The sequence below is a fragment of the Lynx rufus genome, unplaced genomic scaffold (genome assembly GCF_022079265.1).
Source record: "Lynx rufus isolate CCGP_SWC_20201006 ecotype Redwood Valley unplaced genomic scaffold, mLynRuf1.p SCAF_3, whole genome shotgun sequence".
In the NCBI taxonomy this organism is placed as follows: Eukaryota; Metazoa; Chordata; class Mammalia; order Carnivora; family Felidae; genus Lynx; species Lynx rufus.
In genome coordinates this window covers 66,310,682-66,323,276 of record NW_025814845.1, presented here as the reverse complement: position 1 = coordinate 66,323,276, position 12,595 = coordinate 66,310,682, and the positions used below count along the sequence as shown (strand labels likewise).

Genomic DNA, 12,595 nt, shown 5'->3' with positions numbered 1-12,595 from the left:
TTTCTCCATGATGTTCCATCCTCCCTCTTGCTCCAGCTACTGGATAGATGTTTATTCTTTGGGAGACACTGATGGCTAATAGTTGAAGATGACAACCTTTATCAGTTTGGGTCCCTGAATGATTGCATGGAGTTCCTGCTCTCCCTTCCTCCCTGAACCTGATATTTCTGAGAAAGAAATATCCTTTGTGATAATCCATTGAGATTTCAGATTTTAAATGTTAATCAGTTAGCATTATATTGACTGATTCACTGGTATCTTTATTATCCAGATTTTGTGCTGTTTAAGAAATTCAGTTGCTGTTATTTAAATTTTTATTTGACATGAGAAGTGGAACTTTGAGGATTAAAACATATGGCTCATTTCTGCTGTTTGCTGTATTTTCTTGCTGTGGTTATGTCTTTTGGCTTCTTTGTGACCCATTTTTACTAATTACATGCCCTAAAGGGACATTATACAATTAACTAAACCCAGTTCTTCAATCTCTCATAGTAAATTAAGCGTTAAGGGAAATATTTGTGAACATGTTCAAGTAATAGATAGAATGCTGAAGCCCACCTGTTAGTTAACTAGAAAACTATAAAAGTCAGTTTAATTTTTAAAAAATTTTTTAATGTTTATTTATTACAGAGAGACAGAGAGAGACAGAGCATGAACATGGAAGGGGCAGAGAAAGGGGGAGACACAGAATCCAGGATCCAGGCTCTGAGCTGTCAACACAGAGCCCAAAGCAGGATTCGAACTCACAAACTGTGAGATCATGACCTGAGCTGAAGTTGGATGCCCAACTGACTGAGCCACTCAAATGCCCCCCAAAAGTCAGTTTATCTCAGCATCCAACATATTTCGGAAGTTAAACACTAGGAATATTGATAATTAAAAAAATTTTATGTAGCACTTTTGGCTTTTAACACTTCCACATAATAATGTATAGAATAATGAATGTTTGCTTAGATCTTTGAAAGATTTGGATAAGAAATTTTTCTGAAGATGAAACATGCATTTGTAAGTTAAAAATCTCTATCATAGTAACAACAATCACACACTGCTATCGCATTGAAAAATATATCTCACTCCTAACCTTACTAGGCAGCTAGGGAAAGTTACTCAAGGTGACTAGCTCTTCTTTGCTAATACTTATATTGCTTTTGATTTATATGTTGTGGTGTTGTGGTAGTTTCAAAAAATGTGAAGCCATCTAGGCTTTGTGTGGGTAGTTAAAGATGGGAGATACCAGGGCACAATGAGAAATGTATTATTGAAACCGCAAGAGTAGATAATCACGGTTGGGGCTGGTACTGACAAAAGACCACTATTTCTGGACTTTTTCTAGCTTATTTGAGAAGGTTAGGTAGAAATCTGAATGAAGTTTAAATATGTTATAAAATCTTTTTGATATCTCTAACCCCAGCCAAGAATCCATTATATTTAGAATTTAGAGGGTTTTTTGAACAGGTGACAGGCAATGTATGAGGTACCCCAACCATGTTTATATACATTTGAATTATAAATATGCTTTATTTAATTTTTCCATGGGAAGATTGCTATGGACGCCTATTGTTCACATGATATGATACAACACAACTGATTTAATTAAAGCTTGTTTTCTTGGCTTGCAGTCTCTCTATATTGGAGGGATTGCTTTTTCCATGGGAAAACTCTATCAGTGGATAACACGATTTAAGAGACAACTACAGAATACATTCCCTTTGCTTTTTTTCAGGCTTCAATCCATCTCTCAATTTAAGTATGGAAATACTGCTTGTCAAATACTTCTTGACACATGGATTTTACAACAAAATATCAGCGCACCTACTGCTTGGATTTCTAACTCATTTATTGTACAATATACAGCTAATCCAATCTACTGCTGCAAACGTGGTTTGTGCAGTTATGCTCGGCTACAGCACAATGGTTTTCTTTGAACTGGAGGGTTTTCTGAGGTTTTATTTTCCTTCCTTGGGCAGAAAAACATAGATGAGACCTTGCTTACTTGATAAAAATGACGGTGTTGAGTCCATTGTGTGGGAGAGTGGGGTTTGCAGAACTGATAAGCTCCTGTTACCTTTGGGACCATGAAGACAGAGTCTTCTGAACCTTAAGCAAAGAATCTGGGGAAGCATGGTGCAAGAACTCAGAGATGATTCATAAGGAAATGTCTGTAAAACTCTTGCAGAAAGATGCTCTAAAGGAGAAGAAATTATTTTACTTGATCTGTGGCACTATTGGTAAGCCGAGTTAAAGTGGAGGAGAAACAAGTGTTTAGAACTTGCACTGAAAAAAGATAAAAAAGTATAGGGAAAGGGTCAGTTTCTATTTCCTTTTTTCATTAGTTTTAATTTTAAGGATACTGTATGTTTATTGTGAGAGATTTATTTTCACTCCCCAGGGATAACCACTGTGAATTGATTAGTGTGTGGTCTGTCAGACCCTCTTCTTGCATATTTAAGCACATTAATTAAAACACAAAGGATCATCCTAGACATATGTTCTATCACCTGCTTTTAAAACATTCACCAATATATCATGACAGTGTATTCTTGTCCATACAATATAGTGTATGTGGTAGGCAGAATTCTTTTTTGTAAAGTTTATTTATTTTGAGAGAGAGAGAGAGAGGGAGAGAGAGAATCTCAAGCAGGCTCCGTGCTGTCAGCACAGAGTCCAATGTGGGGCTTAAACTCACAAACCATGAGATCATGACCTGAGCTGAAAGATCATGACCTGAGCCAAAATCAAGAGTTGGATGCTTAACCGACTGTTCCACCCAGGTGCCCCTGTGGTAGGCAGAATTCTAAGAATAATTTACAATGACCCTGGCCTTTGCATAAACCCCTCCCCTTTAAGTATATGTGGAAACTCTGATTATAATGAGCTATCACTCCCTTGATTAGGCTACATTCTGTAGCAAAAGGGAGATTATCTGGGTTTTCCTTTAAAAGTAGAGTTTTTCTCTAGCAGATGAGCAGTAGATGTCAGAGAGACTTGTGGGGGAGCAGGTGGGGGATACACAGTGAGGAGGGTCCTGCCGCTGGCCACGAAGGGCTCTGCTGATGAGATACTGTGACCTGCTTATGGAGGGGCCATGTGGGAAGGAATGTAGGCAGCCTCCAAGAATTGAGAGCAGCAGGATAACGGCCAGCAAGGACATGGACACCTTCATTCAGCAATCATAAAGAATCGAAACCTGCCACACAACCCAAGTAGGCGTGGAAGACTTCTCTCCTGGAGACTTTTCAGTGAGACTCCGAGGAGAGGATCCAGCTATGTAGAGTGAGACTTCTGTCTTACAAAACCATGAGTGCACAAGTGGGTGTTGTTTGTGATCATTTGTTACACAGCAAAGGAAAACCGATGCAGTATATGTGACTACTTTTAGGCCTTCGGATTCCTCATCTATACTGACTTCAGAGACATAAAAGACCAAACAAAATGAAGTTCAGAATTACAGAAATGTGATGTTCATTCAATTATTTTTAATGACCACTATTATGTGCCAATCACTTTTCTAAGTGCTGGGATCCATCTGTGAACAAAACAGACAAAAATATAGGCAGTCAATCTCTTCAGAAGGGTGCACAGGAATTGTTAGTGTAGCAAGAACCCACATGGGTTTACCACTTTATGTATTACAATGAGTTTTTTCATACACGTTCTTATTCTGCTTCTTACTGGAGTTTTCACTTGTCTTTTTACAAGTATGAAAACCAATTCTCTTGTCTTAGAAATGAAAGAACTCTATAAACTCAACTAGTTATTAATGGAATAACTGGGACTCTTTGTTGTCTATATTGCAAGGATGTGTTGTTAGTAATAACTAATATTTTCAGGAGTGTTTGCAATATGCTTGGTATTGTGTTGAGTGCTTTACATAGATTCTCTGATTTAATCTCAATAACCACTCTGTGAGGTTAACACAATATCTGTCCTCCTTTTACAGATGAGGAAATTGAGAGTAATGAAGGCTTAAGAATTTTTCTGTGCTGAAGCTAAAATCCAAACCCTGGCAGGCTGACTCCGTGATCCGTATTCTTCATCACTAAGCTAACTGCCTTTCCAAGCCAACCTTACTGTGTTGGCCCTCCATGAAGACTGGCACACTAATGTTCTACTGTGTATCACTGTGGGGTTTATGTGTGTCCTAGTTTCTATGCCTTTTTGTATTTTTGCTAATGTTTCTTATTTTCTCGTAGGTTATTTTTTTAGTTCATGAAATATAGAGTCATAGGTGAAGAGAAAATTATAGTTTATATTATAGTTTTCATTAAGAATGTGTGACATAAGGAACAAGGGTCAAGCATCGTTCATCTCTAACAATGCCATCAAAAAAGTTTAGAAGGTTAGATTTATACCTCACCATAACTCTGTTCTCTTAGCAGCCTACTCTGAATTGTTAATCCATGAATGTACACTTCTCTCAGACAGATTATAAATCTTGGGGAGAAGGTCCATGTTTTAAACATTTCTGTCATATCTAGTATTGTTCTGGACACAATAACAGGTACATCTTCACTAAATTAAATCTCAACTTATCTCAAATTGCATTGAAATTACACACACACACACACACACACACACACACATATTTTCTCCAGCCCGTTTCATTTCTTGAAAGTAAGAATTTCCATGTTAGCTATCTTCCTTCCTTTGCTCTATAAAAACCTCTTTCCAATTTCAATTGGAACTCTGGTGTTCTAGGGTTTGATTAATGAGTTCATGTTTAAGCTGTCCATTCCATTTAAAATGATAATAACTTTGATTTTTTTTCCCCTTCACCCTTTGTCACTAAAACTAAGCAGTCTTACTTTAGAAAAGTTTAACCTCAAAGACTATGGCCTCAGCCACCCCATTCATTTATTATTGAAATAGTATTTCTCCAAGGCTTGCTTTTTTGTGCTGTGGGGACTAGAATTTTGTGCATAACTTATAATTTTGTATGAAAGTAAGATACTCTTGCTAATTTTTATTTACTCTGTGTCTCTTGGGTTGATGTTTAATATTTTTGTACTCTTGACTGCAGCAGAATCCTAGAAATGCTCACAATCACTTGTAGGTCCATTAACTGGGCATTGATGTTCTGCCTAGTACTTTTTATGTATATTTGGAAATTTTCTTAACATACTATTGTGATAATATTATTTTATATCTGTTTGAAAACTACATTAAATTTTGTATATAAATATTATTTGAAAGTATTTTTTTTTCCTAGAAGAGGTAATAACTCTTTCAGAGAACAATTTCCATTGTAAGCTGTTATTTTTGGAAATCCAAATCAGATTTTGCCTTTGGTTGAAATTTTATAGACTTGGACTGAATGATAGAATCTCAGAGGTAATCCAATTCAAATTCCTCCTTTAATAGATGAATCAGGCCTAGAAAGGGCAAGTGACAGGATACAGGTGGGCCAGCTTCTTGAGCTGGGTGAAAATTGAAAGTTGGGTAAGGAAACTTAAGTCCTCTCAATTAAAGAAGAGACAATTGGGTTAAATATAGGAACCTGTATTATACTGCAATGACTTTTTAAATTTTTGTTTCTTTTCTTATAAAGTAAGAAAACTATGAGTCAAAAGACCACCATTTTAATTATCTTTAAAAGTCAAGAGTAAATAACTGGGTTTTTTTGTTTATTTGAAAGTGAAAAACAATAGGAATCAAAGAAAAAGTCACAAATGTTTGTTATCAAAGTAGATGAAGGTCTTGGAGCCCATGGGCTTGGCCCTCAAGAGGCTCTGATTCCCAGATAATGACCTGAAATTAGAAAGGAACTGTCTTTTCAATTCATGCATAAAACCAGGTATTTGACTACAGCTAAGAAATAATGTGTAAGTGCTAAATTGTATTTAGATATTCAATTTATCTAAATTTGGGGCATTACATACAGCTTTCAAAATGCTGTTAATATTGTTATATTAACATTTTGATTAATAGTTACTTTTATATGTAAAGGAGACAAAAAATGTGATAATGTTTCTTTGGTTACCCAGTAGCTGAAAGCTTGGCTTTCCATGCATCTCTTCTAGATCTGCTTCTCTTTTGGATCGGGTTTACTATAACTGCAAACAGAATATTTAAGAAGAATAAGCAACCTGTTTAATGTTGAATTTCTACACTTAAACATGTGAAGTGATGATAGCAAATGTTTCACCCTAGAGAAGCTTATCTTCCACTCTCACACTTTTGATTCGTGCACTGATGATATCTTTCCAAAGTTTCTACACTTTCTACAGTTATTTTACTAGTTTTCAATGTATAATGCCTCAACAACTTGTAAGAGCTTTCCTCCATTAACATTTTTCTAACTATTCTATTAAAAGCATACTCACTTATTCCCACCCAATTTTTCCTTTTTCTTTCAAGTTAGCTTTTTATCCTTCCCCATTAATCTTAAGGTGACTCAATTTTAATAACAATTTTCATGGGAATATTATAAAAACCTTTTGGAAATTTAATGTCAAGATATCTCTTATGAACATCCCTTCTCCACAAAAGGTATTAGGTTCTTGTTATAGATGTCTTGTGATCATTTACATGGTGATCTCAACCCCTGTTGAACCTTCCCTTTAAGTCCTCTATAGAGTTGCTACATATTGTTTTTGCTCCTAATTATTAATGTTGCCTGAAATGTTTGATTTCAGGAATGGAAGAAGAGCAGTAGAGTGCAGTGGTGGCCAGGAGGTTAAATCTCACTGTTTTTAGAATGTTTTTAAGTTTTAAATTAATTTCCAAATTTCATATGTTGGGGGATTTCATATAAAATATTTACACTTCTTTTTTTTTAATGTTTATTTATTTTTGACTGAGAGGCAGAGTGTGGGCAGTGGAGGGGCAGAGAGAGATGGAGACACAGAATTGGAAGCAGGATCCAGGCTCTGAGCTGTCAGCACAGAGCCCAATGTGGGGCTGGAACCCACGAGCTGCAAGATCATGACCTGAGCCAAAGTTGGATACTTAATTGACTGAGCCACCCAGGCGCCACTAAAATATTTACATTTCTAAGATTTCTATCTTGGGCTAAATAATCAGAAAGATGAAAACACTTATTTTGCATCCCACATGTCCGTAGTCTGTTGGAACTCTTGAGATGGGCCTCCGTTTACCTCAAGTCCCCCTGCTTATCCTTTCAACCTTCTAGGTTACCTGCCTGATCTAGGTGGAAGCAAATATTAGAGGCTTAAATGCATATTAAATAATTCTGAAATTCCCGTCTCCCTATTTGTATATACCTTTAAACATCAATTTTAATTCCCTCAGTCCCTGTTATCCAATCAAATGGATATAGAAATCTAGTCAGTAACTAAGAAAAGTGCTTAGAGTTCAGATTTTTTGAACCTCCAGGTGAGGAGAGCCAATAACTTCCTTTTGTAACCAAGAGAAGATACTGTTATAAAAATCGCCTTGACTTGCTTTTTGTACTCATGATTGTGGTAAGAAAACCGTATTAGATCCATTGTGAGAAGCTCATAAAGATCTTTGTCTTTAAATGCTTCTTTCCTTTAGGCACATGTTTATCTAAAGATGTATTAAGGATATTAAACATTTTGGAAAAGAAATGTCAATCAATGAAATGACCTATTTATTCAAATTTAATAGAGCAAAAAGTTTTATACATGTGCTCTGGCCATGATAGGACTTGCCATGGTATAGAACTTGTCTTCCCACCATAAACAGCTAACAACCTGGACAAAATAAACAAATCTTTTCAGACATTGCAGAATCGAGACAACAGGTAGTCCGGGACTGTGATCCTTGAAAGAACAGAAAAATATGAGCCCTGTGAATGCTTCAGTCTCTAGAGGCAATTTTTAAATGGTGGCAGAGATAGGAGGAACTCAGACATGGCACATTACATTTACTGATTTGAAGAGACAAAGATTGGGGGCTAAAATAGCTTGAATTTTTAAAGAGTACCAGAGAAGAACAAACAATGCAGAGCAAGAGAGTGTCTTGAACCTGCATAGGTGGCCCTCAATGTCTTTGAATGAATACCTATCACTGCATTTGTTTATGAAGTCAGGAAGAAAAATATGTATCATAAGAGGGCTATAAAATAAAAAAATCTAATAGCTCACATAGGGCAGAAAGATGACCAAATTCCATCTAGTCAGATTAGAGAGATCTGATTGAACACTTGAGGCAATTAGTAGAAGCCTCAGAAGGGTCATACCTCAATAACAAGGTTAAATTAGTCTGAGAGTAAAGTTCCTAAACCTACCTGAACAAAGTTTAAACAAAAAATCTTAAAAGGATTATGCTGTAGTTTATCTCATTATTAAGACAAATTTCAAAAACAAAATTATCTAGCCCTTAACAGTGTAATATCCACAATGTCCAGCATCAAAATTACTAGATATGTGAAAAAACATGTGTGACCATAACCATGACTAGAAGATCAGTCGATAGAACAAAGCCAGAAATGACAGAGGTAATAGAATTAGCAGACAAAGACTTCAACATAGCGAGTATAAATATTTTTAAGGATTTAATAGAAAACATGAACACAATGAAAATGAAAGTGGAAGATAAAAAAAAGTGGAATGGGGCACCTGGGTGGCTCAGTCATTTAAGCATCTGACTCTTGATTTTGGCTCAGGTCATGATTTCATGGTTCATGAGATTGAACCCCACGTTGGGCTCTGTGCTGACAGTGCAGAGCCCACTTGCGATTCTCTCTCTCTTCTGTTCTCTCTGCCCCTCCCCTGCTAATGGGTGTGTGTGTACACACACACACACACACACACACACACACACACACACTGTTTCTCAATAAATATTTTAAAAACCCCACCAAAATGAAACTTTTGGACATTAAAAGTATATAGTTGGCCTTTGAAAAACAAGGTTTTGAATTGCATGGATCCACTTATATGTGTATTTTTTTCAATAAATACAGTAGAGTAGTGAAAACGCATTTTCTCTCATGATTTTCTTAATAAACCTCTTATTTTCTCTAGCCACTTAATTGTAAGAATACAGTATATAATAACATAAAACATGCAAAATATGTGTTACTTGACTCTTTATGTTGTCAGTAAGGCTTCCAGTCAACAGTAGGCTATTAGTAGCTAAGCTTTTTCGGAGTCAAAAGCTATACACGGATTTTCAATTGTGTAGGAGATTGGTACTCCTCAACCCCTGCATTGTTCAGTGGTTAACTGTAGATTTAAATTAAAAAATTTGCAAGACAGGTTTATCTTGCATATGAAAAAGTAATGACCTTGAAAATCTAGAAATAGGAAACATTGAAGTTGAAAGATAGAAGAAAATATGAAAAAAAAGGCTGAACAATATTAAGAAATCTAATATGAATGTAATTCTAGTCTAAGAAGATAATGGGACAGAAGAAAAATTTGGAGAAGTAAGGATAATGAATTTTCCAAATTTGAGAAAATGTACAAACCCAGAGATATAACATAGTCAACAAATGGCAAGTAAAATAAACATTAAGGAAATAATATAAAGATCAAGACATATCCCAATTAAACTACTGAAAACCAGTGTCAAAAAGCAAACTTTCAGAGCAACTAGAGAAACAGATCACATTATGTATAGTGAAATAAAGATTAAAAAGACCACAGATATACACTATAACCAAATGGGATTAATTGCAAGTATGCAAGCCTGACTCAACATTCAAAAACCAATTAATGTAATCCATCACATCAAGAGACTAAAAGAGAAAAACTGCATGATCAAATCAATGGACACAGAAAAAAGCATTTGACAAAATACAACACCCATTCATGATAAAAACTCTGAGCAACCTAGGAATAGAAGGGAACTTCCTTAACTTGATAATATCTACAAAAAATCTATAGCTCACATCATACTTAACGAGAAACTAGAAGTTTTCCTACCATGATCAGGAACAAAGAAAGGATGTTCCCTCTCATGACTCCTTTTTAACATCCTACTGGAAGTTCTAGTTAATGCAGTAAGACAAAGAAAATAAAGGATACACAGATTGGGAAGGAAGAAATAGAATCATCTTTGTACATGACACGATTGTCTGTATAGAAACTCTGAAAGAATTGACAAAAAGACTGGAATAAGTAGTTATAGCAAGGTTATAGAATACAAAGTTAACATGTAAAAGTCAATTGTTTTCCCATATGCTAGCAACGAACAAGTGGAATTTGAAGTTAAAAGCCTAATGTCATTTACATCAGCACCCAAAGAATGAAATACTTAGTATAAATTTAACAAAATATGTACAAGATTTACATGTGGAAAATTATAAAACTCTGATTAACAAGAACAAAGAACTAAATAAATGGAGGAGATACTTTCATATTCATGGATAGTAAGACTCAATATGTGGTAGTATCAGTTTTACCCAAGTTGAGCTATAGATTTGATGCAAATCCAATCAGAATCCCAGCAAGTAATTTTGTGCATATTGACAGACTGATTCTAACATTTATATGGAGAGGCGAAAAACCCAGAGAGCCAACACAATAATGAAGAAGAAGAAAGTCAAAGGACTGACACTACCTGACTTCAAAACTTATTAGAGCTCTTCCAGCTATGGGGGTAGCAGACTACTGCCATGGGCCACATAATTCTGGGGTAGAGGAAGGATGCTGGCTCAGTGTTCCATGCCCACATGAAGCATGGCAAGGGTGCTGCATGTCTGCTTGCCATGGACTTTGCAGAGCAGTTGGGCTACATCAGGGGCATCGTGAAGGACATCATTCATGACCAGGGTGGAGGTGCACCCCTCACCGAGGTAGTCTTCTGGGATCTGTACTGGTTTAAGAAGTGGCAGGAGCTGTTCATCACCCCCAATGGCATCTACACTGGCTATTTTGTATACTGTGGCAAGAAGGCCCAGCTCAACATAGGCAATGTGCTCCTAGTGGGCACTATGCCCAAAGTCACCATTGTGTATTGTTTGGAGGAGAAGCTTGGTGACTTGGCAAGTTGGCCCAAGCCTCTGGGAATGATGCTACTTCATCTCCCACAACCCTGAGACCAAAGAAGACCCAAGTGAAGCTGTCCTCAGCCACCTCAGAAATCAAGGTCATTTCTTCAGCCAATACAACTATGTTGATGTGGTGGCTGGAGGTGGCCACGTTGACAAGACTAATCTGAAGGCTGGCTGTGCCTACCACAAGTATAAGGCAAAGAGGAGTTGCTGACCACACATACTGGGTGTGGCTATGAATCCTGTGGGAACATCCTTTCGGAGGTGGCAAGCACCAGCACATCACAAACCCTGTACTATCTGTAGAGATACCCCTGCTGGCTGCATAGTGGGTCTTATTGCTGCCTACCAGACCTCTGGGGGAACCTAGACTGTGTAGGAGAAAGAGAACTAGGGTTGAGGGGCTTGATAAAATCTGTCCTTCTGCCACTAAAACAAACAACCCCTACTTACTAGAAAGCTATAGGAAAAAAGTATGATATTGATGAAAGAATAAACAAATAGATCAATAAAACAGAATACGGTGCTTAGAAAAACACTCACATAAACATGGCATAAACATGGTCAACTGGTCTTTGACAAAGGAGCAAAGGCTATACAATGGAGCAAAGACAGTCTTTTTTTTTTAAACATTTATTTATTTTTGAGACAGTGCAAGTGGAGGAGGGGCAGAGAGAAGGGGACAGAGAATCCAAAGCAAGCTCTGTACTGACAGTAGTGAGCCCAACGTGGGACTTGAACTCATGAACCTGAGAGATAATGACATAAGCTGAACAGACTGAGCCACCCAGATGACCTGCAAAGAGTCTTTTCAACAAATGGTGCTGGAACAACTGGACACCCATATGAAAAAAAAAATGGATCTAGACCCAGACCTTACACCCTTCACAAAAATTAACTCAAAATGGATGATAGGCCTAAATGTAAAATGCACAACTATAAAATTTCTAGAAGATAACATTGGAAAAAACTTAGGTAACTTTAGGTATGGTGATGACTATTTATTTATTTATTTATTTATTTATTTATATTTATTTGTTTTTTTTTACATTTTTCTTTTTTTATATTAATATAATTCATTGCTAAATTGGTTTCCATACAACACCCAGTGCTCATCCCAACAGGTGCCCTCTTCAATGCCCATCACCCACTTTCCCCTCTCCCTTACACCCCATCAACCCTCAGTTTGTTCTCAATATTTAAGAGTCTCTTACGGTTTGCCTCCTTCCCTCTCTGTAACTTTTTTTTTCCCCTTCCCCTCCCCCATGGTCTTCTGTTAATTTTCTCAGGATCCACATATGAGTGAAAACATATGGTATCTGTCTTTCTCTGCCTGACTTATTTCACTTAGCATAATACCCTCCAGTTCCATCCATGTTGCCACAAATGGCCAGATTTCATTCCTTCTCATTGCCAAGTAGTATTCCTTGTATATATATAGACCACATCTTCTTATCCATTCATCAGTTGATGGACATTTAGGCTCCTTCCATAATTTGGCTATTGTTGAAAGTGCTGCTATAAACATTGCAATACAAGTGCCCTTATGCATCAGCACTCCTATATCCCTGGGGTAAATTCCTAGCAGTGCTGTTGCTAGGTCATAGAGTAGATGTATTTTTAATCTTTTGAGGAACCTCCACACTGTTTTCCAGAGCAGCTGCACGAGTT

At 36.8% G+C, this 12,595-nt stretch overlaps 1 pseudogene; it reads left to right on the top strand.

Moving 5' to 3' along the window:
• Positions 1 to 10,546: 10,546 nt before the first annotated feature.
• On the top strand, positions 10,547 to 11,318 carry LOC124520968 (60S ribosomal protein L8-like; annotated as a pseudogene).
• Positions 11,319 to 12,595: the final 1,277 nt, after the last annotated feature.